Source organism: Cryptomeria japonica, unplaced genomic scaffold (genome assembly GCF_030272615.1).
Source record: "Cryptomeria japonica unplaced genomic scaffold, Sugi_1.0 HiC_scaffold_83, whole genome shotgun sequence".
In the NCBI taxonomy this organism is placed as follows: Eukaryota; Viridiplantae; Streptophyta; class Pinopsida; order Cupressales; family Cupressaceae; genus Cryptomeria; species Cryptomeria japonica.
Window position 1 is genome coordinate 290,001 of NW_026728905.1, and position 22,255 is coordinate 312,255.

Consider the following 22,255-nt stretch of genomic DNA (forward strand, 5'->3'; position numbering starts at 1 on the left):
TACCAGTGCCAACCCCTTATCCCGCGGTGCGTCCGACACACAGAAATTTCCAAGGCGGCCAAGGAGCCTCCCCGCATAGCAATCGGGGTGTGAGGTTACGGATGCAGCATTGATAGCAATCGAGGTGGGAGGCGAAGGATGCAGAAGTGAGAGCCGAGGGATGTAGCAGAGATAGCAATCGGGGTGTGTGATGCAGAAGAGATAGCAATCGAGGTGTGCGGTGGGAAGGGCCCAGCAGCCAGAATGCATGAAGCGACGGATGAAGCAGTGATGACAACCGGGCTGTGAGGAGAGGAGGGATGCAGCCAAGAAAGCAATCAGGGCTCGAGGCAAGGGATGCATCAAGGATAGCAATCATGTTGTGAGGCGAGATTCCAAAGGCTAAACGTGAGAGGCTGCAGGGTCGACTCAGAGAGGTCTATGCATGTGAGAGGCTGAAAGCAAGGTCAACTCGGAGCGGTCTATGCATCGGGCGCGCTTGGGGCGACTACCAGTGCCAACCCCTTATCCCGCGACGCGTCCGACAAAGAGAACGTTCCAAGGCGGCAGAGGAGGTTACCAGCCGAAGGATGCAGTAGCAATAACAGGTATAGTTCCGCGGCGGCCGAGAAGACTCACCGCATAGGAATCGGGATGCGAGGCGAGGGATGCGGCGGGAAGGCCCCGACGGCTAAACGGAAGAGGCTGCAGGGCCGCCTCGGAATGGTCCAAGCATCGGACGCGATTGGGACGACTACCAGTGCCAACCCCTTATCCCGCGATGCGTCCGATACACAGATAGTTCCAAGGCGGCCGAGGAGCCTCACCGCATATCAATCGGGGTGCGAGGCGAGGGATGGGGCGGGAAGGCCCCAACGGCTAGACGGAAGAGGCTTCAGGGCCACCTCGGAATGCTCCAAGCATCGGACGCGCTTGGGGCGACTACCAGTGCCAACCCCTTATCCCGCGATGCGTCCGATACACAGATGGTTCCAAGGCGGCCGAGGAGCCTCACCGCATAGCAATCGGGGGTGCGAGGCGAGGGATGGGGCGGGAAGGCCCCAACGGCTAGACGGAAGAGGCTTCAGGGCCGCCTCGGAATGGTCCAAGCATCGGACGCGCTTGGGGCGACTACCAGTGACAACCCCTCATCCCGCGATGCGTCCGATACGAAGATGGTTCCAAGGCGGCCGAGGAGCCTCACCGCATAGCAATCGGGGTGCGAGGTGGGGGATGCGGCGAGATGGCCCCAACGGCTAGACGGAAGAGGCCACAGGGCCGCGTCGGAATAGTCCAAGCATCGGACGCGCTTGGGGCGACTACCAGTGACAACCCCTTATCCCGCGATGCGTCCGATACGAAGATAGTTCCAAGGCGGCCGAGGAGCCTCACCGCATAGCAATCCGGGTGCGAGGTGGGGGATGCGGCGAGATGGCCCCAACGGCTAGACGGAAGAGGCTGCAGGGCCGCCTCGGAATAGTCCAAGCATCGGACGCGCTTGGGGCGACTACCAGTGACAACCCCTTATCCCGCGATGCTTCCGATACGAAGACAGTTCCAAGGCGGCCGAGGAGCCTCACCGCATAGCAATGGGGGTGCGAGGTGAGGGATGCGGCGAGATGGCCCCAACGGCTAGACGGAAGAGGCCACAGGGCCGCCTCGGAATAGTCCAAGCATCGGACGCGCTTGGGGCGACTACCAGTGACAACCCCTTATCCCGCGATGCATCCGATACGAAGATAGTTCCCAGGCGGCCGAGGAGCCTCACCGCATAGCAATCGGGGTGCGAGGCGAGGGATGCGGCGAGATGGCCCCAAAGGGTAGACGGAAGAGGCTGCGGGGCCGCCTCGGAATAGTCCAAGCATCGAACGCGCTTGGGGCGACTACCACTGCCAACCCCTTATCCCGCGATGCGTCCGATACACAGATAGTTCCGAGGCGGCCGAGGAGCTGGGGGATGCGGCGAGATGGCCCCAACGGCTAGACGGAAGAGGCTGCAGGGCCGCCTCGGAATAGTCCAAGCATCGGACGCGCTTGGGGCGACTACCAGTGACAACCCCTTATCCCGCGATGCGTCCGATACACAGATAGTTCCGAGGCGGCCAAGGAGCCTCACCGCATAGCAATCGTGGTGCGAGGTGGGGGATGCAGCGAGATGGCCCCAACGGCTAGACGGAAGAGGCTGCAGGGCCGCCTCGGAATGGTCCAAGCATCGGACGCGCTTGGGGCGACTACCACTGCCAACCCCTTATCCCGCGATGCGTCCGATACACAGATAGTTCCAAGTCGGCCGAGGAGCCTCACCGAATAGCAATCGGGGTGCGAGGCGAGGGATGCGGCGAGAAAGCCCCAACGGCTAGAGGGAAGAGGCTTCAGGTCCGCCTCGGAATGGTCCAAGCATCGGACGCGCTTGGGGCGACTACCAGTGACAACCCCTTATCCCGCGACGCGTCCGATACACAGATAGTTCCAAGGCGGCCGAGGAGCCTCACCGCATAGCAATCGGGGTGCGAGGCGAGGGATGCGGCGAGAAGGACCCAACGGCTAGACGGAAGAGGCTTCAGGGCCGCCTCGGAATGGTCCAAGCATCGGACGCGCTTGGGGCGACTACCAGTGACAACCCCTTATCCCGCGACGCGTCCGATACACAGATAGTTCCAAGGCGGCCGAGGAGCCTCACCGCATAGCAATCGGGGTGCGAGGCGAGGGATGCGGCGAGAAGGACCCAACGGCTAGACGGAAGAGGCTTCAGGTCCGCCTCGGAATGGTCCAAGCATCGGACGCGCTTGGGGCGACTACCAGTGACAACCCCTTATCCCGCGACGCGTCCGATACACAGATAGTTCCAAGGCGGCCGAGGAGCCTCACCGCATAGCAATCGGGGTGCGAGGCGAGGGATGCGGCGAGAAGGACCCAACGGCTAGACGGAAGAGGCTTCAGGGCCGCCTCGGAATGGTCCAAGCATCGGACGCGCTTGGGGCGACTACCAGTGACAACCCCTTATCCCGCGATGCGTCCGATACACAGATAGTTCCAAGGCGGCCGAGGAGCCTCACCGCATAGCAATCGGGGTGCGAGGCGAGGGATGCGGCGAGAAGGACCCAACGGCTAGACGGAAGAGGCTTCAGGGCCGCCTCGGAATGGTCCAAGCATCGGACGCGCTTGGGGCGACTACCAGTGACAACCCCTTATCCCGCGACGCGTCCGATACACAGATAGTTCCAAGGCGGCCGAGGAGCCTCACCGCATAGCAATCGGGGTGCGAGGCGAGGGATGCGGCAAGAAGGACCCAACGGCTAGACGGAAGAGGCTTCAGGGCCGCCTCGGAATGGTCCAAGCATCGGACGCGCTTGGGGCGACTACCAGTGACAACCCCTTATCCCGCGACGCGTCCGATACACAGATAGTTCCAAGGCGGCCGAGGAGCCTCACCGCATAGCAATCGGGGTGCGAGGCGAGGGATGCGGCGAGAAGGACCCAACGGCTAGACGGAAGAGGCTTCAGGTCCGCCTCGGAATGGTCCAAGCATCGGACGCGCTTGGGGCGACTACCAGTGACAACCCCTTATCCCGCGACGCGTCCGATACACAGATAGTTCCAAGGCGGCCGAGGAGCCTCACCGCATAGCAATCGGGGTGCGAGGCGAGGGATGCGGCGAGAAGGACCCAACGGCTAGACGGAAGAGGCTTCAGGGCCGCCTCGGAATGGTCCAAGCATCGGACGCGCTTGGGGCGACTACCAGTGACAACCCCTTATCCCGCGACGCGTCCGATACACAGATAGTTCCAAGGCGGCCGAGGAGCCTCACCGCATAGCAATCGGGGTGCGAGGCGAGGGATGCGGCGAGAAGGACCCAACGGCTAGACGGAAGAGGCTTCAGGGCCGCCTCGGAATGGTCCAAGCATCGGACGCGCTTGGGGCGACTACCAGTGACAACCCCTTATCCCGCGATGCGTCCGATACACAGATAGTTCCAAGGCGGCCGAGGAGCCTCACCGCATAGCAATCGGGGTGCGAGGCGAGGGATGCGGCGAGAAGGACCCAACGGCTAGACGGAAGAGGCTTCAGGGCCGCCTCGGAATGGTCCAAGCATCGGACGCGCTTGGGGCGACTACCAGTGACAACCCCTTATCCCGCGACGCGTCCGATACACAGATAGTTCCAAGGCGGCCGAGGAGCCTCACCGCATAGCAATCGGGGTGCGAGGCGAGGGATGCGGCGAGAAGGACCCAACGGCTAGACGGAAGAGGCTTCAGGGCCGCCTCGGAATGGTCCAAGCATCGGACGCGCTTGGGGCGACTACCAGTGACAACCCCTTATCCCGCGACGCGTCCGATACACAGATAGTTCCAAGGCGGCCGAGGAGCCTCACCGCATAGCAATCGGGGTGCGAGGCGAGGGATGCGGCGAGAAGGACCCAACGGCTAGACGGAAGAGGCTTCAGGGCCGCCTCGGAATGGTCCAAGCATCGGACGCGCTTGGGGCGACTACCAGTGACAACCCCTTATCCCGCGACGCGTCCGATACACAGATAGTTCCAAGGCGGCCGAGGAGCCTCACCGCATAGCAATCGGGGTGCGAGGCGAGGGATGCGGCGAGAAGGACCCAACGGCTAGACGGAAGAGGCTTCAGGGCCGCCTGGGAATGGTCCATGCATCGCACGCGCTTGGGGCGACTACCAGTGACAACCCCTTATCCCGCGACGCGTCCGATACACAGATAGTTCCAAGGCGGCCGAGGAGCCTCACCGCATAGCAATCGGGGTGCGAGGCGAGGGATGCGGCGAGAAGGACCCAACGGCTAGACGGAAGAGGCTTCAGGGCCGCCTCGGAATGGTCCAAGCATCGGACGCGCTTGGGGCGACTACCAGTGACAACCCCTTATCCCGCGACGCGTCCGATACACAGATAGTTCCAAGGCGGCCGAGGAGCCTCACCGCATAGCAATCGGGGTGCGAGTCGAGGGATGCGGCGAGAAGGACCCAACGGCTAGACGGAAGAGGCTTCAGGGCCGCCTCGGAATGGTCCAAGCATCGGACGCGCTTGGGGCGACTACCAGTGACAACCCCTTATCCCGCGATGCGTCTGATACACAGATAGTTCCAAGGCGGCCGAGGAGCCTCACCGCATAGCAATCGGGGTGCGAGGCAAGGGATGCGGCGAGAAGGACCCAACGGCTAGACGGAAGAGGCTTCAGGGCCGCCTCGGAATGGTCCAAGCATCGGACGCGCTTGGGGCGACTACCGTTGCCAACCCCTTATCCCGCGATGCGTCTGATACACAGATAGTTCCGAGGCGGCCGAGGAGCCTCACCGCATAGCAATCGGGTTGCGAGGCAGATTATTGGGAAGGGAACCCCCTGGGATGCGGCTCAAGCAGTGCCCAAAGGGACTGGAATGCGGAATCACATCGAGAGACCCAAATGCTATACGAGGGCTCAAATCGAATTATCGATTTGGCCACGACATGGACGCATCGGAACGACTACCTTTGCCGAACCACTCGCAATTGCATCCATACCGAAACCAATAGACATTTCCGTTAGAGCCCTCGCATAGCATTCGGGAATCTCGCATGCCCCTCTAAATCGACCAATGCTGGCGCTCAACGAAAATCCGAGCGCTACCACCGTTCGAGCGCCAGCATTGGTCGAGTTAGAGGGGCACGGGGGAGAATGCTCCAGTCAACACCTCCCCTATATAAGTTATTTGTCCGATTCTCGCACAACCGTAGTCTGCCTCGTCGAATCAAACAACGGTCCCAGATTCCGACTTCCGTTCCGTAGAGACCCAAAAGCTAGATGGAGGCTCGCAAGAAAGAGAGTCGGCGCATAGCAATCGGGTTTCTCGAACGTTTAGGGACCGAGCTCACTTGCGGATAGGGCAAAATCCGCCAAGCAACCCAAAAGCTAGACGGGGGCTCGAATCGAATCGCCTAGGCGGCCACAACAACGACGTGTTGGATCGACTACCAGTGCCAAACCATTCAGCAAGACTAGTCTGTGTCGAGGCCGGATAGAGATTCTCAGAGAGCGCCCGTATAGCATTTAGGAGACCTGCCGCGTCCCTCACACTCGACAAATGGTGGTGCACGTTTATAAATCCGAGCGATCCCAACCCTTTCAAGCACCAACATCGGTCGAGATAGAGGGGCACGGAGGGGGCTGCGTGAGACAACACAGTCCCCTATATAAGTTATTTGTCCGATTCTCACACATCCGAAGAATGGTCATCAAATCGGACAACAGCCCAAACTTCCGACTTCCGTCCCAGAAAGCCCAAGAGCTATCTAAAACGTTCATGGCCGGAACTCGATCGCGGCTATACCAGTCCGCCAAGCAACCCAAAAGCTAGACTGGAGCTCTAGTCGAATCACCTCTGTGGCCATTGCAAGGACGTGTTGGAGCGACTACCATTGCCGAACCATTCCGCAGGTCGAGTCCATACCAAGGCCGCATAGAGATTCACGATGAGCTCCTGCATAGCAATCAGGAGACTTGCCGTGTCCATCACAATCGATAAATCCTGGTGCAAGATTTTTGCATCCGAGCGCTCCAACCAGTCGAGCACCAGCATCAATCGACATAAACGGGCACGGGGGGAGGATGCTCGAGAACACTACCTCCCCTATATAAGTTATTTGTCCGATTCTCAAGCAGCCGAAGTCTGGTCATCGAATCGGGTCAAAGACCACAACTTCCGACTTTACCCACAATGCAAGTCATCGAATCGAACATCGGCCCCCGAGTCGGACTCCATGCGTATGTCAGGTCATCGGACCCAAATTCCGCCTTCCTGCGCATGGCGGGCCATCAATATCAACTCGGTCATCGGACCCAAACTCCGCCTTTCTGCGCATGGCACGCCTTCAAATCGGTCATCGGACCCAAATTCCGCCTTCCTGTGCATGGCGGGCCATCAACATCAACTCGGTCATCGGACCCAAATTCCGCCTTTCTGCGCATGGCACGCCATCAACTCGGTCATCGGACCCAAATTCCGCCTTCCTGCGCATGGCAGGTCATCGGACACAAATTCAGACCTCGCCAATATGCCTACGTATCGAATCGGTCATCGGACCCAACTTCCGACTTCATCCATACTGTAGGGTCTTTGAGGTTGGCGCGGTGCGCTCAACCCGGGGAGTCGACCCATCGAAGCATACACCTCCCCTATATAAGCTATTTGTCCGATTCCCACACCTGTGTAGTTTGCACCTCTGACCAGGACATCGACCCCAACTTCCGAACTCGACTGCAACGACGGCACCAGCGCCTTGGTGCGCACCTTGCGACGCACAGTCCCAACATTCGCCTTCCTGCACATGGCAGGTCATCGGACCCAAATTCCGACCTCGCGAGTATGCCTACATATCGAATCGGTCATCGGACACAACTTCCGACTTCATCCATACCGTAGGGTCTTTGAGGTTGGCGCGGTGCGCTCAACCCGGGGAGTCGACCCAACGAAGCATACACCTCCCCTATATAAGCTATTTGTCCGATTCCCACACCTGTGTAGTTTGCACCTCCGATCAGGACATCGACCCCAACTTCCGAACTCGCCTGCAACGACCGAACCAGCGCCTTGGTGCGCACCTTGCAACGCACAGTGCCAACATTCGCCTTCCTGCACATGGCAGGTCATCGGACCCAAATTCCGACCTCGCGAGTATGCCTACATATCGAATCGGTCATCGGACCCAACTTCCGACTTCATCCATACCGTAGGGTCTTTGAGGTTGGCGCGGTGCGCTCAACCCGGGGAGTCGACCCAACGAAGCATACACCTCCCCTATATAAGCTATTTGTCCGATTCCCACACCTGTGTAGCTTGCACCTCCGATCAGGACATCGACCCCAACTTCCGAACTCGACTAAAAAGACCGCACCAGCACCTTGGTGTGCACCTTGCAACGCACAGTGCCAACATTCGCCTTCCTGCACATGGCAGGTCATCGGACCCAAATTCCGACCTCATGAGCATACCTACTAATCGAATCGGTCATCGGACCCAACTTCCGACTTCATCCATACCGTAGGGTCTTTGAGGTTGGCGCGGTGCGCTCAACCTGGGGAGTCGACCCATCGAAGCATACACCTCCCCTATATAAGCTATTTGTCCGATTCCGACACCTGTGTAGTTTGCACCTCCGCTCAGGACATCGACCCCAACTTCCGAACTCGCCTGCAACGACCGAACCAGCGCCTTGGTGCGCACCAAAAGTGCGCACTTTTGGAGGGCACTTTTGTGCGCTCCAAAGGTGCGCACTTTTGGAGGGCACTTTTTGGAGGGCACTTTTGTGCGCTCCAAAGGTGCGCACTTTTGGAGGGCACTTTTTGGAGGGCACTTTTCTGCGCTCCAAAGGTGCGCACTTTTGGAGGGCACTTTTTGGAGGGCACTTTTCTGCGCTCCAAAGGTGCGCACTTTTGGAGGGCACTTTTTGGAGGGCACTTTTCTGCGCTCCAAAGGTGCGCACTTTTGGAGGGCACTTTTTGGAGGGCACTTTTCTGCGCTCCAAAGGTGCGCACTTTTGGAGGGCACTTTTGTGCACTCCAAAGGTGCACACTTTTGGAGGGCACTTTTTGGAGGGCACTTTTCTGCACTCCAAAGGTGCGCACTTTTGGAGGGCACTTTTTGGAGGGCACTTTTGTGCGCTCCAAAGGTGCGCACTTTTGGAGGGCACTTTTTGGAGGGCACTTTTGTGCGCTCCAAAGGTGCGCACTTTTGGAGGGCACTTTTGTGCACTCCAAAGGTGCGCACTTTTGGAGGGCACTTTTCCTGCGCTCCAAAGGTGCACACCTAGGTGAGCACCTTCGACCACACCTTGTAGCACACCAAACTCTGACTTTCGACTTCATCCGCAATGCAGGGTCTTTGAGGTTGGCGCAATGCGCACAACCAGGGGAGTCGACCCATCAAACCCAACACCTCCCCTATATAAGCTATTTGTCTGATTCTCATACATGCGTAGCCTGCAGGAGCAATTAGGACATCGACCCCAACTTTCGGCTTCTAAACGAAAACAAGGTCTTTGAGGTTGGTGTAATGCGAACAACTAGGGGAGTCAACCCATCAAACCCAACACCTCCCCTATATAAGCTATTTGTCTGATTCTCATACATGTGTAGTCTACAGGAGCAATTAGGACATCGACCCCAACTTTTGACTTCTTAACGAAAACAAGGTCTTTGAGGTTGACGTAATGCGCACAACCAGGGGAGTCGACCCATCAAACCCAACACCTCCCCTATATAAGCTATTTGTCCGATTCTCATACATGTGTAGCCTACAGGAGCCATTAGGACATTGACCCCAACTTTTGACTTCTTAACGAAAACAAGGTCTTTGAGGTTGGCGTAATGCGCACAACCAAGGGAGTTGACCCATCAAACCCAACACCTCCCCTATATAAGCTATTTGTCTGATTCTCATACATGTGTAGCCTGCAACAACGATTAGGACATCCACCCCAACTTCTGAATTCGTCTGCGTTGACCGCACCAAAGGTGCACGCCTTGGTGCTCACCAAAATCCGACTTCCGACTTCTTCTGCTATGCGGGGTCTTTGAGGTTGGCGCAGTGCGCACAACCAGGGGAGTCAACCCACCGAATGCAACACCTCCCCTATATAAGCTATTTGTCTGATTCTCATACATGCGTAGACTGCAGCAATGATTAGGACATCCACCCCAACTTTTGACTTCTTAAACAAGACAGGGTCTTTGAAGTTGGTGCAGTGCACACAACCAGGGGAGTCGACCCATCAAACGCAACACCTCCCCTATATAAAGCTATTTGTCCGATTCTCATACGTGTAGTCTGCAGCAGCGATTAGGACATCGACCCCAACTTCCGAATTCGTTTGCATTGACCGCACCAAAGGTGCACGCCTTGGTGTGCACCTTGGAGTGCACTTTGGTGCTCACCTCGGTGCACACTTTGGTGTGCACCTCGGTGTGCACCAAAGGTGCGCACCTTGGAGCGCACCAAAGGTGTACACTTTGGAGCGCACCACATAGGGTCTTTGAGAGGTTGGCGCAGTGCGCACACCAAGGTGGGTGTTGAGGTGCGTGCCGAGGTGGGTGGGTGCTAGGGTGCGCTCCATGGTGGGTGCCAGGGTGGGTGCGTGCTAGGGTGGATTCCAAAGAGGGTCATAGGGTGGGTGCCAAGGTGGGTTGGTGATATAGTGGGTTCAAAGGTGGGTACTAGGGTGGGTTCCAAGGTGGGTCACAAGTTGGGTGCCAGGATGCGTGGGTGTTAGGTTGGGTGCCAAGGTGGGCTCCTGCGTGGGTGGGTGCTAGGGTGGGTTTCAAGGTGGACGCGAGGGCGGGTGCCAAGGTGGGTAACAAGTTGGGTGTTAGGATGGGTGAGTGCTAGAGTGGGTGCCAAGGTGGGTGGGTGCTAAGGTGGATGCCAAGGTGGTTCACAGGGTGGGTGGGTTCTAGGGTGAGTTCCAAGGTGGGTCACAGGTTTAGTGCTAGGGTGCGTGTCAAGGCGGGTGTCGAGGTGCCTGGGTGCTAGGGTGTGGATGCCAATGTGGGTCATAGGGTGGGTACTAGGGTGGGCTGCAATGTGGGTGCCAAGGTGGGTAACATGCTCGGTTGGTTCTAAATTGGGTGTCAGGGTGGGTGTGCACCCACCTTGCCCGAGGTGGGTGCCAAGGTGCCAGTGTGGGTGGGTGCTAAGGTGGATGCCAAGGTGGGTGAGAAGGTGGGTGATAGGTTGAGTGGTAGGATGGGTGGGTGCCAAGATGGGTCACAGGGTGGGTGCAAGGGTGGGTAGGTGCTAGGGTTGGTGTCAGGGTGGGTGGGTGCTAGGTTGGGTTCCAAGGTGGGTGCGAGGGTGAGTGTCAAGGTGGGTCACAGGTTAGGTGCTAGGATGGGTGAGTGCTAGGGTGCAAAGGTGCCAGGGTGGGTGCTAGGATGGGTCGATGCTAGGGTGAGTGGCAAGGTGGGTCCACAAGTGTCAAGGTGGGTGCCGAGGTGGGTGCCAACTTGGGTTCCAAGGTGGGTGCCAAGTGGGCGACTGCTATGGTGGATGCCAAGGTGGGTCACGGGGTGGGTGCCAAGTTGCTAGGTTGTGTTCCAAGGTGGGTGCCAACGTGGCTGCTAGGGTGCGTGGGTTAAAGGGTGTGTCACAACGTGGGTGCCAGGATGGGTGCGCACCCACACTGGCCAAGACGGGTGCAAGGTTGGGTTCCAAGCCCGGTCACAGGCTGGGTGCTAGGATGGGTGGGTGCCAAGGTGGGCACCAGGGTGGGTGCACCCACCCTGGCCAAGGTGGGTCACGGGGTGGGTCCTAGGGTGGGTAACGGGGTGGGTACTAAGGTGCGTGCCAAGGTGGGTCATGGGGTGGGTGCCAAGGTGGGCACCAGGGTGGGTGTGCACCAACCCTAGCCAGGGTAGGTCACGGGGTGGTTGTCGGGGTGGGCGTCAAGGAGCCAAGGTGGGTGGCAAGTAGCCAAGTTGCGTGCCAAGGTGGGTGTCGGGGTGGGTGCCAAGGATCCAAGGTGGGTGCCAAGGAACCAAGGTGGGTGTCTGGGTGGGTGCCGAGGTGGGAGCCAGGGTGGGTCCCAAGGTGAGTGCAAAGGTGGGTGCCAGGGTCAAGGTGAGTGCCAATGTGGGTTCCAAGGTGCCAGGGTCAGGGTGAGTGCCAATGTGGGTTCAAAGGTGCTAAGTTGGGTGCGAGGTTGGGTGCGAGGGTGGGTGGGTGCCAAGGTGTGCTAGGTGGAAGCCCGGGTGGGTCGGCATCCCATGGGTGTCGAGTTGGGTGCCTGATGGGTGCTTCTTGTCAAGTTTTAGTCGTCGGGACTCATTTCGAGCCTTAGAGGTCGTTTCTTGTCCGGTTGCCCTGTCTTCGACCTGGGAACCCAATTTTGGTCCTCGGGTCCCATTTTTTTTTGTCTCGCATCCCACTTTTGGCCTGTGGCCTTTTCGGGGTCGATTCTCGTTTTGGGCATCAGAGCATGTTTCTTCTCCTAAAACCCAATATTTGTTTATTAAGTCTCGGAACACATTTTTGTTCTCGTGGACCCATCATGGGTCTTGGAACGCATTTGTGGTCCTTGGGTCCCATTTTGCATCCCGAAACTTGTGTTTTGGTGCTTGATCCCTATTTTGGGTGCCCACCTTGCACCAAGTGCGCACCCGGGGCAAACCGAGCGCCTTGGTGCACCGGGGCAAGATCGAGCGTGCACCCGAGGCGCCCCGAACATGCACCAAGGTGCACTCGGCCCACATGTGAGCGCAGGTCGTTGCGCCCGAGGTGGTGTGTGGGCACCGCGTTGCAGACGGGACACTGCACGCACACGACGCCCCGTCCAGGTGCACGCACGTAGGCCGGGCCGGGTGCACACCCGACGCCCTAGCAAGGTGCGCGCACCCGGGCAGGGCTCACACTTGGCGAACGGGGCGCACTTCGCGAGGGAGGGTGTGCACCTCGACGGGGGTGGGTGGCCGGGGTGGATTCGCACGTGGGTCGCGGTTTGCTAAGTACACACTGCGACAAGCTCATAACGGGTGCGATCATACCAGCGTTAGTGCACCGGATCCCATCAGAACTCCGCAGTTAAGCGCGCTTGGGCCGGAGTAGTACTGGGATGGGTGACCTCCCGGGAAGTCCCGGTGTTGCACCCTTTTTTAGTTTTTCGCCGGGCGTCGCAATGCTATTTGAATAAACCTTTTGCCCGTTTGCGTTCTCGTCGGGGCCGGGCCGGGCCGGGGTGCGCTGCCCGCACTACCGCGCGCGGCGGGGGCGACACCGAGCGCGCACCCGAGGCGCCCCGAGCACACAGGCCACGGTGCAACCCGGGCGTTGTGCGCGCACCCCGGTGCGCCCGAGGTGCTGCGCGCGCACCCAGGTGAAATCGGTGTGCACCTCGGCCAGTGCGCGCTCGGTCGAGTCGCGCACGTTGGCCAAGGTGCACGGTGATGTTTCTTACTCTAAGGTTCCGCACCAGACGCCCGGGACAGGTGAGCGAAGCTGGGCGGGGCCGGGTGCGCGGCCGGGGCAGGTGCACGCAGCTGGAGAGAGCTTTGGAGCACACCAGAGGTGCGCACCTTGGAGCACACTTCGGAGCGCACCAATGATGCGCTCCATTCAAAAGTTTCCTGAAAAGGCAAAAAAAGTTGAGATTATAGAATTTCCCACTTGAGAGATTGTAAAAAAAAAAAATTTAAAATGAAGGAAACGCGGGTGCCAAGGTGTGCGCGCCCGGGTGCGCAGCCCAGCCAAGGTGTGCGCACCAAGGCGCCCACCCTGGCGAAGGTGCACGCAAGGTGCGCACCCGAGGCAAACCGGACAATTAACCCAACTTTCGACTTCGCGCGCACCTGCGCACCTTGGAGCGCACTTCGGAGCGCTCCTTGGTGCGCACCAATCTTGGGCACCTCGGAGTGCACCATGGCGCCCACCAAGGTGCGCACCCGGGGCAAACCGAGCTCCGACTTCGTGCGCACCTTGGAGCGCACGAAAGGTGCGCACCATGGCGCCCACCAAGGTGCGCAGCCCAGCCAAGGCGTGCGCATCAAGGTGCGCACCCTGGCGAAGGTGCGCACCCGGGGCAAACCGAGCTCCGACTTCGTGCGCACCTTGGAGCGCACAAAGGGTGCGCAACCCAGCCAAGGTGTGCGCACCCCGGGCAAACCGAGCTCCGAATCGTGCGCACCTTGGAGCACACTTCGGAGCCCTCCTTGGTGCGCACCGATGTTGCGCACCTCGGAGCGCACCCGGGGAAAACAATGCAATTAACCCGACTTTCGACTTCGTGGGCACCTCGGAGCGCTCTCGGGTTCGCACCTCGGAGCACACCGAGGTGCGCACCTTTGATGCGCTGCCTTCACCAATTTCCAGAAAAGGCAAGAAAACATTGAGAAGGTGTGCGCACCGAGGTGCCCACCCTGGCGAAGGTGCACGCGAGGTGCGCACCCGGGGCAAACCGGGCTCCGACTTCGTGCACGCCATGCTGCGCACCTTGGAGGGCCATGGTGCGCACCTTGGAGCACACTTCGGAGCGCTCAATGGTGCCCAACCCAGCCAAGGTGCCCACCGCGGCGAAGGTGCACGCGAGGTGCGCACCCGGGGCAAACCGGGCTCCGACTTCGTGCACGCCGCACCTTGGAGCACACTTCGGAGCGCTCCTTGGTGCGCACCAGGGCGCGCAACCCAGCCGAGGTGCCCACCCCGGCGAAGGTGCACGCGGGGTGCGCACCCGGGGCAAACCGGGCTCCGACTTCGTGCACGCCATGGTGCCCACCGCGGCGAAGGTGCACGCGAGGTGCGCACCCGGGGCAAACCGGGCTCCGACTTCGTGCACGCCGCACCTTGGAGCACACTTCGGAGCGCTCCTTGGTGCGCACCAGGGCGCGCAACCCAGCCGAGGTGCCCACCCCGGCGAAGGTGCACGCGAGGTGCGCACCCGGGGCAAACCGGGCTCCGACTTCGTGCACGCCATGGTGCCCACCGCGGCGAAGGTGCACGCGAGGTGCGCACCCGGGGCAAACCGGGCTCCGACTTCGTGCACGCCGCACCTTGGAGCACACTTCGGAGCGCTCCTTGGTGCGCACCATGGTGCCCACCAGGGCGCGCAACCCCGCCGAAGGTGCACGCGAGGTGCGCACCCGGGGCAAACCGGGCTCCGACTTCGTGCACGCCGCACCTTGGAGCACACTTCGGAGCGCTCCTTGGTGCGCACCAGGGCGCGCAACCCCGCCGAAGGTGCACGCGAGGTGCGCACCCGGGGCAAACCGGGCTCCGACTTCGTGCACGCCATGGTGCGCACCAGGGTGCCCACCGCGGCGAAGGTGCGCACCCGGGGCAAACCGGGCTCCGACTTCGTGCACGCCGCACCTTGGAGCACACTTCGGAGCGCTCCTTGGTGCGCACCAGGGCGCGCAACCCAGCCGAGGTGCCCACCCCGGCGAAGGTGCACGCGAGGTGCGCACCCGGGGCAAACCGGGCTCCGACTTCGTGCACGCCATGGTGCCCACCGCGGCGAAGGTGCGCACCCGGGGCAAACCGGGCTAGGACTTCGTGCACGCCGCACCTTGGAGCACACTTCGGAGCGCTCCTTGGTGCGCACCATGGTGCCCACCAGGCCGCGCAACCCAGCCAAGGTGTGCGCACCAAGGTGCACGCGAGGTGCGCACCCGGGGCAAACCGGGGTCCGGCTTCGTGCACGCCGCACCTTGGAGCACACATCGGGGCGCTCCCGGGTTCGCACCGGCGTTGCGCACCGTGGTGGGCACCTCGGAGCGCACCGTGGTGGGCACCTCGGAGCACACCAAGGTGGGCAGCGAGGTGCGCACCTTTGATGCGATGCCTTCACTAATTTCCATAAAAGGCAAAAAAAAACGAGATTTTAAAATTTCCGTTTTGAAAGATAGTGAGAAAAAGGGAATGCTGGTGCCATCTTGAGCCCGCCCTGGTGCGCAGCCCAGCCAAGGTGTGCGCACCAAGGTGCCCACCCTGGCGAAGGTGCGCGCCCGGGCAATTAACCCAACTTCCAACTTCGCGCGCGCCAGGGTGGGAGCGCACCCAACAACCGGGCCTGGGAAGAGCCAATGCGAGAAACCCCACCAAACGCTCTGACAAAAAAAGAGGGGGCGCTCCAGTAACCCCGCTTCGGAGCGCACCCTGGGCAAACCCAGCCAGGGTGCCCACCCCGGCCAAGGTGCAGGCGAGGTGCGCACCCGGGGCAAACCGGGCTCCGACAACGTGCACGCCGCACCTTGGAGCACACTTCGTAGCGCTCCCGGGTGCGCACCTCAGAGCACACCAAGGTGGGCAGCGAGGTGCGCACCTTTGATGCGCTGCCTTCACTAATTTCCAGAAAAGGCAAAAAAAAGAGGAGATTTTAAAATTTCCGTTTTGAAAGATAGTGAAAAAAACGGAACGCGGGTGCCATCTTGAGCCCGCCCTGGTGCACAGCCCAGGTAAGGTGCCCACCCTGGCAAAGGTGCGCACCCGGGCAATTAACCCTACTTCCGACTTCGTGCGCGCCAGGGTGGCAACCGGGCCTGGAAAGAGCCAATGCGAGAAACCCCACCAAACGCTCCGACAAAAAAAGAGGCGGCGCTCCAATAACCCCGCTTCGGAGCGCAGCCGGGGCAAACCCAGCCAAGGTGCCCACCCCGACGAAGGTGCACGCGAGGTGCGCACCCGGGGCAAACCGGGCTCCGACAACGTGCACGCAGCACCTTGGAGCACACTTCGAAGCACTCCCGGGTGCCCACCGGCGTTGCGCACCGTGGTGGGCAGCGAGGTGCGCACCTTTGATGCGCTGCCTTCACTAATTTCCAGAAAAGGCAAAAAAAAATGAGATTTTAAAATTTCCGTTTTGAAAGATAGTGAAAAAAACGGAACGCGGGTGCCATCTTGAGCCCGCCCTGGTGCGCAGCCCAGGCAAGGCATGCGCACCAAGGTGCCCACCCGCGGTGCACGCCCGGGGCAAACCGGGCTCCGACTTCGTGCAGGCCGCACCTTGGAGCACACTTCGGAGCGCTCCTTGGTGCGCACCATGGTGCCCACCAGGGCGCACCCGGGGCAAACCGGGCTCCGACTTCGTGCACGCCGCACCTTGGAGCACACATCGGAGCGCTCCCAGGTTCGCACCAGCGTTGCGCACCTTTGATGCGCTGCCTTCACTAATTTCCAGAAAAGGCAAAAAAAAATGATATTTTAAAATTTCCGTTCTGAAAGATAGTGAAAAAAACGGAACGCGGGTGCCATCTTGAGCCCTTCCTGGTGCGCAGCCCAGGCAAGTTGTGCGCACCAAGGTGCCCACCCTGGCGGAGGTGCGCGCCCGGGGCAAACCGGGCTCCGACTTCGTGCACTGCATGGTGCCCACCAAGGCGCGCAACCCAGCCAAGGTGCCCACCGCAGCGAAGGTGCACGCGAGGTGCGCACCCGAGGTGCACACCCGGGGCAAACCGAGCTCCGACTTCGTGCACGCCGCACCTTGGAGCACACTTCAGAGCGCTCCTTGGTGCGCACCAGGGCGCGCAACCCAGCCAAGGTGCTCACCCCGGCGAAGGTGCACGCGAGGTGCGCACCCGGGGCAAGCCGGGCTCGGACTTCGTGCACGCCGCACCTTGGAGCACACATCGGAGCGCTCCCGGGTTCGCACCAGCATTGCGCACCTTTGATGCGCTGCCTTCACTAATTTCCAGAAAAGGCAAAAAAAAAAAAAAAACGAGATTTTAAAATTTCCGTTTTGAAAGATAGTGAAAAAAACGGAACGCGGGTGCCATCTTGAGCCCGCCCTGGTGTGCAGCCCAGGCAAGTTGTGCGCACCAAGGCACCCACCCTGGCCAAGGTGGGTCACGGGGTGGGTCCTAGGGTGGGTAACGGGGTGGGTACTAAGGTGCGTGCCAAGGTGGGTCATGGGGTGGGTGCCAAGGTGGGCACCAGGGTGGGTGTGCACCAACCCTAGCCAGGGTAGGTCACGGGGTGGTTGTCGGGGTGGGCGTCAAGGAGCCAAGGTGGGTGGCAAGTAGCCAAGTTGCGTGCCAAGGTGGGTGTCGGGGTGGGTGCCAAGGATCCAAGGTGGGTGCCAAGGAACCAAGGTGGGTGTCTGGGTGGGTGCCGAGGTGGGAGCCAGGGTGGGTCCCAAGGTGAGTGCAAAGGTGGGTGCCAGGGTCAAGGTGAGTGCCAATGTGGGTTCCAAGGTGCCAGGGTCAGGGTGAGTGCCAATGTGGGTTCAAAGGTGCTAAGTTGGGTGCGAGGTTGGGTGCGAGGGTGGGTGGGTGCCAAGGTGTGCTAGGTGGAAGCCCGGGTGGGTCGGCATCCCATGGGTGTCGAGTTGGGTGCCTGATGGGTGCTTCTTGTCAAGTTTTAGTCGTCGGGACTCATTTCGAGCCTTAGAGGTCGTTTCTTGTCCGGTTGCCCTGTCTTCGACCTGGGAACCCAATTTTGGTCCTCGGGTCCCATTTTTTTTTGTCTCGCATCCCACTTTTGGCCTGTGGCCTTTTCGGGGTCGATTCTCGTTTTGGGCATCAGAGCATGTTTCTTCTCCTAAAACCCAATATTTGTTTATTAAGTCTCGGAACACATTTTTGTTCTCGTGGACCCATCATGGGTCTTGGAACGCATTTGTGGTCCTTGGGTCCCATTTTGCATCCCGAAACTTGTGTTTTGGTGCTTGATCCCTATTTTGGGTGCCCACCTTGCACCAAGTGCGCACCCGGGGCAAACCGAGCGCCTTGGTGCACCGGGGCAAGATCGAGCGTGCACCCGAGGCGCCCCGAACATGCACCAAGGTGCACTCGGCCCACATGTGAGCGCAGGTCGTTGCGCCCGAGGTGGTGTGTGGGCACCGCGTTGCAGACGGGACACTGCACGCACACGACGCCCCGTCCAGGTGCACGCACGTAGGCCGGGCCGGGTGCACACCCGACGCCCTAGCAAGGTGCGCGCACCCGGGCAGGGCTCACACTTGGCGAACGGGGCGCACTTCGCGAGGGAGGGTGTGCACCTCGACGGGGGTGGGTGGCCGGGGTGGATTCGCACGTGGGTCGCGGTTTGCTAAGTACACACTGCGACAAGCTCATAACGGGTGCGATCATACCAGCGTTAGTGCACCGGATCCCATCAGAACTCCGCAGTTAAGCGCGCTTGGGCCGGAGTAGTACTGGGATGGGTGACCTCCCGGGAAGTCCCGGTGTTGCACCCTTTTTTAGTTTTTCGCCGGGCGTCGCAATGCTATTTGAATAAACCTTTTGCCCGTTTGCGTTCTCGTCGGGGCCGGGCCGGGCCGGGGTGCGCTGCCCGCACTACCGCGCGCGCGGGGGCGACACCGAGCGCGCACCCGAGGCGCCCCGAGCACACAGGCCACGGTGCAACCCGGGCGTTGTGCGCGCACCCCGGTGCGCCCGAGGTGCTGCGCGCGCACCCAGGTGAAATCGGTGTGCACCTCGGCCAGTGCGCGCTCGGTCGAGTCGCGCACGTTGGCCAAGGTGCACGGTGATGTTTCTTACTCTAAGGTTCCGCACCAGACGCCCGGGACAGGTGAGCGAAGCTGGGCGGGGCCGGGTGCGCGGCCGGGGCAGGTGCACGCAGCTGGAGAGAGCTTTGGAGCACACCAGAGGTGCGCACCTTGGAGCACACTTCGGAGCGCACCAATGATGCGCTCCATTCAAAAGTTTCCTGAAAAGGCAAAAAAAGTTGAGATTATAGAATTTCCCACTTGAGAGATTGTAAAAAAAAAAAATTTAAAATGAAGGAAACGCGGGTGCCAAGGTGTGCGCGCCCGGGTGCGCAGCCCAGCCAAGGTGTGCGCACCAAGGCGCCCACCCTGGCGAAGGTGCACGCAAGGTGCGCACCCGAGGCAAACCGGACAATTAACCCAACTTTCGACTTCGCGCGCACCTGCGCACCTTGGAGCGCACTTCGGAGCGCTCCTTGGTGCGCACCAATCTTGGGCACCTCGGAGTGCACCATGGCGCCCACCAAGGTGCGCACCCGGGGCAAACCGAGCTCCGACTTCGTGCGCACCTTGGAGCGCACGAAAGGTGCGCACCATGGCGCCCACCAAGGTGCGCAGCCCAGCCAAGGCGTGCGCATCAAGGTGCGCACCCTGGCGAAGGTGCGCACCCGGGGCAAACCGAGCTCCGACTTCGTGCGCACCTTGGAGCGCACAAAGGGTGCGCAACCCAGCCAAGGTGTGCGCACCCCGGGCAAACCGAGCTCCGAATCGTGCGCACCTTGGAGCACACTTCGGAGCCCTCCTTGGTGCGCACCGATGTTGCGCACCTCGGAGCGCACCCGGGGAAAACAATGCAATTAACCCGACTTTCGACTTCGTGGGCACCTCGGAGCGCTCTCGGGTTCGCACCTCGGAGCACACCGAGGTGCGCACCTTTGATGCGCTGCCTTCACCAATTTCCAGAAAAGGCAAGAAAACATTGAGAAGGTGTGCGCACCGAGGTGCCCACCCTGGCGAAGGTGCACGCGAGGTGCGCACCCGGGGCAAACCGGGCTCCGACTTCGTGCACGCCATGCTGCGCACCTTGGAGGGCCATGGTGCGCACCTTGGAGCACACTTCGGAGCGCTCAATGGTGCCCAACCCAGCCAAGGTGCCCACCGCGGCGAAGGTGCACGCGAGGTGCGCACCCGGGGCAAACCGGGCTCCGACTTCGTGCACGCCGCACCTTGGAGCACACTTCGGAGCGCTCCTTGGTGCGCACCAGGGCGCGCAACCCAGCCGAGGTGCCCACCCCGGCGAAGGTGCACGCGGGGTGCGCACCCGGGGCAAACCGGGCTCCGACTTCGTGCACGCCATGGTGCCCACCGCGGCGAAGGTGCACGCGAGGTGCGCACCCGGGGCAAACCGGGCTCCGACTTCGTGCACGCCGCACCTTGGAGCACACTTCGGAGCGCTCCTTGGTGCGCACCAGGGCGCGCAACCCAGCCGAGGTGCCCACCCCGGCGAAGGTGCACGCGAGGTGCGCACCCGGGGCAAACCGGGCTCCGACTTCGTGCACGCCATGGTGCCCACCGCGGCGAAGGTGCACGCGAGGTGCGCACCCGGGGCAAACCGGGCTCCGACTTCGTGCACGCCGCACCTTGGAGCACACTTCGGAGCGCTCCTTGGTGCGCACCATGGTGCCCACCAGGGCGCGCAACCCCGCCGAAGGTGCACGCGAGGTGCGCACCCGGGGCAAACCGGGCTCCGACTTCGTGCACGCCGCACCTTGGAGCACACTTCGGAGCGCTCCTTGGTGCGCACCAGGGCGCGCAACCCCGCCGAAGGTGCACGCGAGGTGCGCACCCGGGGCAAACCGGGCTCCGACTTCGTGCACGCCATGGTGCGCACCAGGGTGCCCACCGCGGCGAAGGTGCGCACCCGGGGCAAACCGGGCTCCGACTTCGTGCACGCCGCACCTTGGAGCACACTTCGGAGCGCTCCTTGGTGCGCACCAGGGCGCGCAACCCAGCCGAGGTGCCCACCCCGGCGAAGGTGCACGCGAGGTGCGCACCCGGGGCAAACCGGGCTCCGACTTCGTGCACGCCATGGTGCCCACCGCGGCGAAGGTGCGCACCCGGGGCAAACCGGGCTAGGACTTCGTGCACGCCGCACCTTGGAGCACACTTCGGAGCGCTCCTTGGTGCGCACCATGGTGCCCACCAGGCCGCGCAACCCAGCCAAGGTGTGCGCACCAAGGTGCACGCGAGGTGCGCACCCGGGGCAAACCGGGGTCCGGCTTCGTGCACGCCGCACCTTGGAGCACACATCGGGGCGCTCCCGGGTTCGCACCGGCGTTGCGCACCGTGGTGGGCACCTCGGAGCGCACCGTGGTGGGCACCTCGGAGCACACCAAGGTGGGCAGCGAGGTGCGCACCTTTGATGCGATGCCTTCACTAATTTCCATAAAAGGCAAAAAAAAACGAGATTTTAAAATTTCCGTTTTGAAAGATAGTGAGAAAAAGGGAATGCTGGTGCCATCTTGAGCCCGCCCTGGTGCGCAGCCCAGCCAAGGTGTGCGCACCAAGGTGCCCACCCTGGCGAAGGTGCGCGCCCGGGCAATTAACCCAACTTCCAACTTCGCGCGCGCCAGGGTGGGAGCGCACCCAACAACCGGGCCTGGGAAGAGCCAATGCGAGAAACCCCACCAAACGCTCTGACAAAAAAAGAGGGGGCGCTCCAGTAACCCCGCTTCGGAGCGCACCCTGGGCAAACCCAGCCAGGGTGCCCACCCCGGCCAAGGTGCAGGCGAGGTGCGCACCCGGGGCAAACCGGGCTCCGACAACGTGCACGCCGCACCTTGGAGCACACTTCGTAGCGCTCCCGGGTGCGCACCTCAGAGCACACCAAGGTGGGCAGCGAGGTGCGCACCTTTGATGCGCTGCCTTCACTAATTTCCAGAAAAGGCAAAAAAAAGAGGAGATTTTAAAATTTCCGTTTTGAAAGATAGTGAAAAAAACGGAACGCGGGTGCCATCTTGAGCCCGCCCTGGTGCACAGCCCAGGTAAGGTGCCCACCCTGGCAAAGGTGCGCACCCGGGCAATTAACCCTACTTCCGACTTCGTGCGCGCCAGGGTGGCAACCGGGCCTGGGAAGAGCCAATGCGAGAAACCCCACCAAACGCTCCGACAAAAAAAGAGGCGGCGCTCCAATAACCCCGCTTCGGAGCGCAGCCGGGGCAAACCCAGCCAAGGTGCCCACCCCGACGAAGGTGCACGCGAGGTGCGCACCCGGGGCAAACCGGGCTCCGACAACGTGCACGCAGCACCTTGGAGCACACTTCGAAGCACTCCCGGGTGCCCACCGGCGTTGC

At 61.2% G+C, this 22,255-nt stretch overlaps 2 non-coding genes across 2 annotated transcripts; both read left to right on the top strand.

The window, feature by feature from the left end:
- Positions 1-12,496: 12,496 nt before the first annotated feature.
- Positions 12,497-12,615, top strand: LOC131864330 (5S ribosomal RNA). Its single transcript, XR_009363162.1, has one exon. It is a non-coding gene; the product is annotated as a 5S ribosomal RNA (ribosomal RNA).
- A 5,916-nt stretch (positions 12,616-18,531) lies between these two features.
- LOC131864332 (5S ribosomal RNA) lies at positions 18,532-18,650 on the top strand. The gene has a single exon (XR_009363164.1). It is a non-coding gene; the product is annotated as a 5S ribosomal RNA (ribosomal RNA).
- Positions 18,651-22,255: the final 3,605 nt, after the last annotated feature.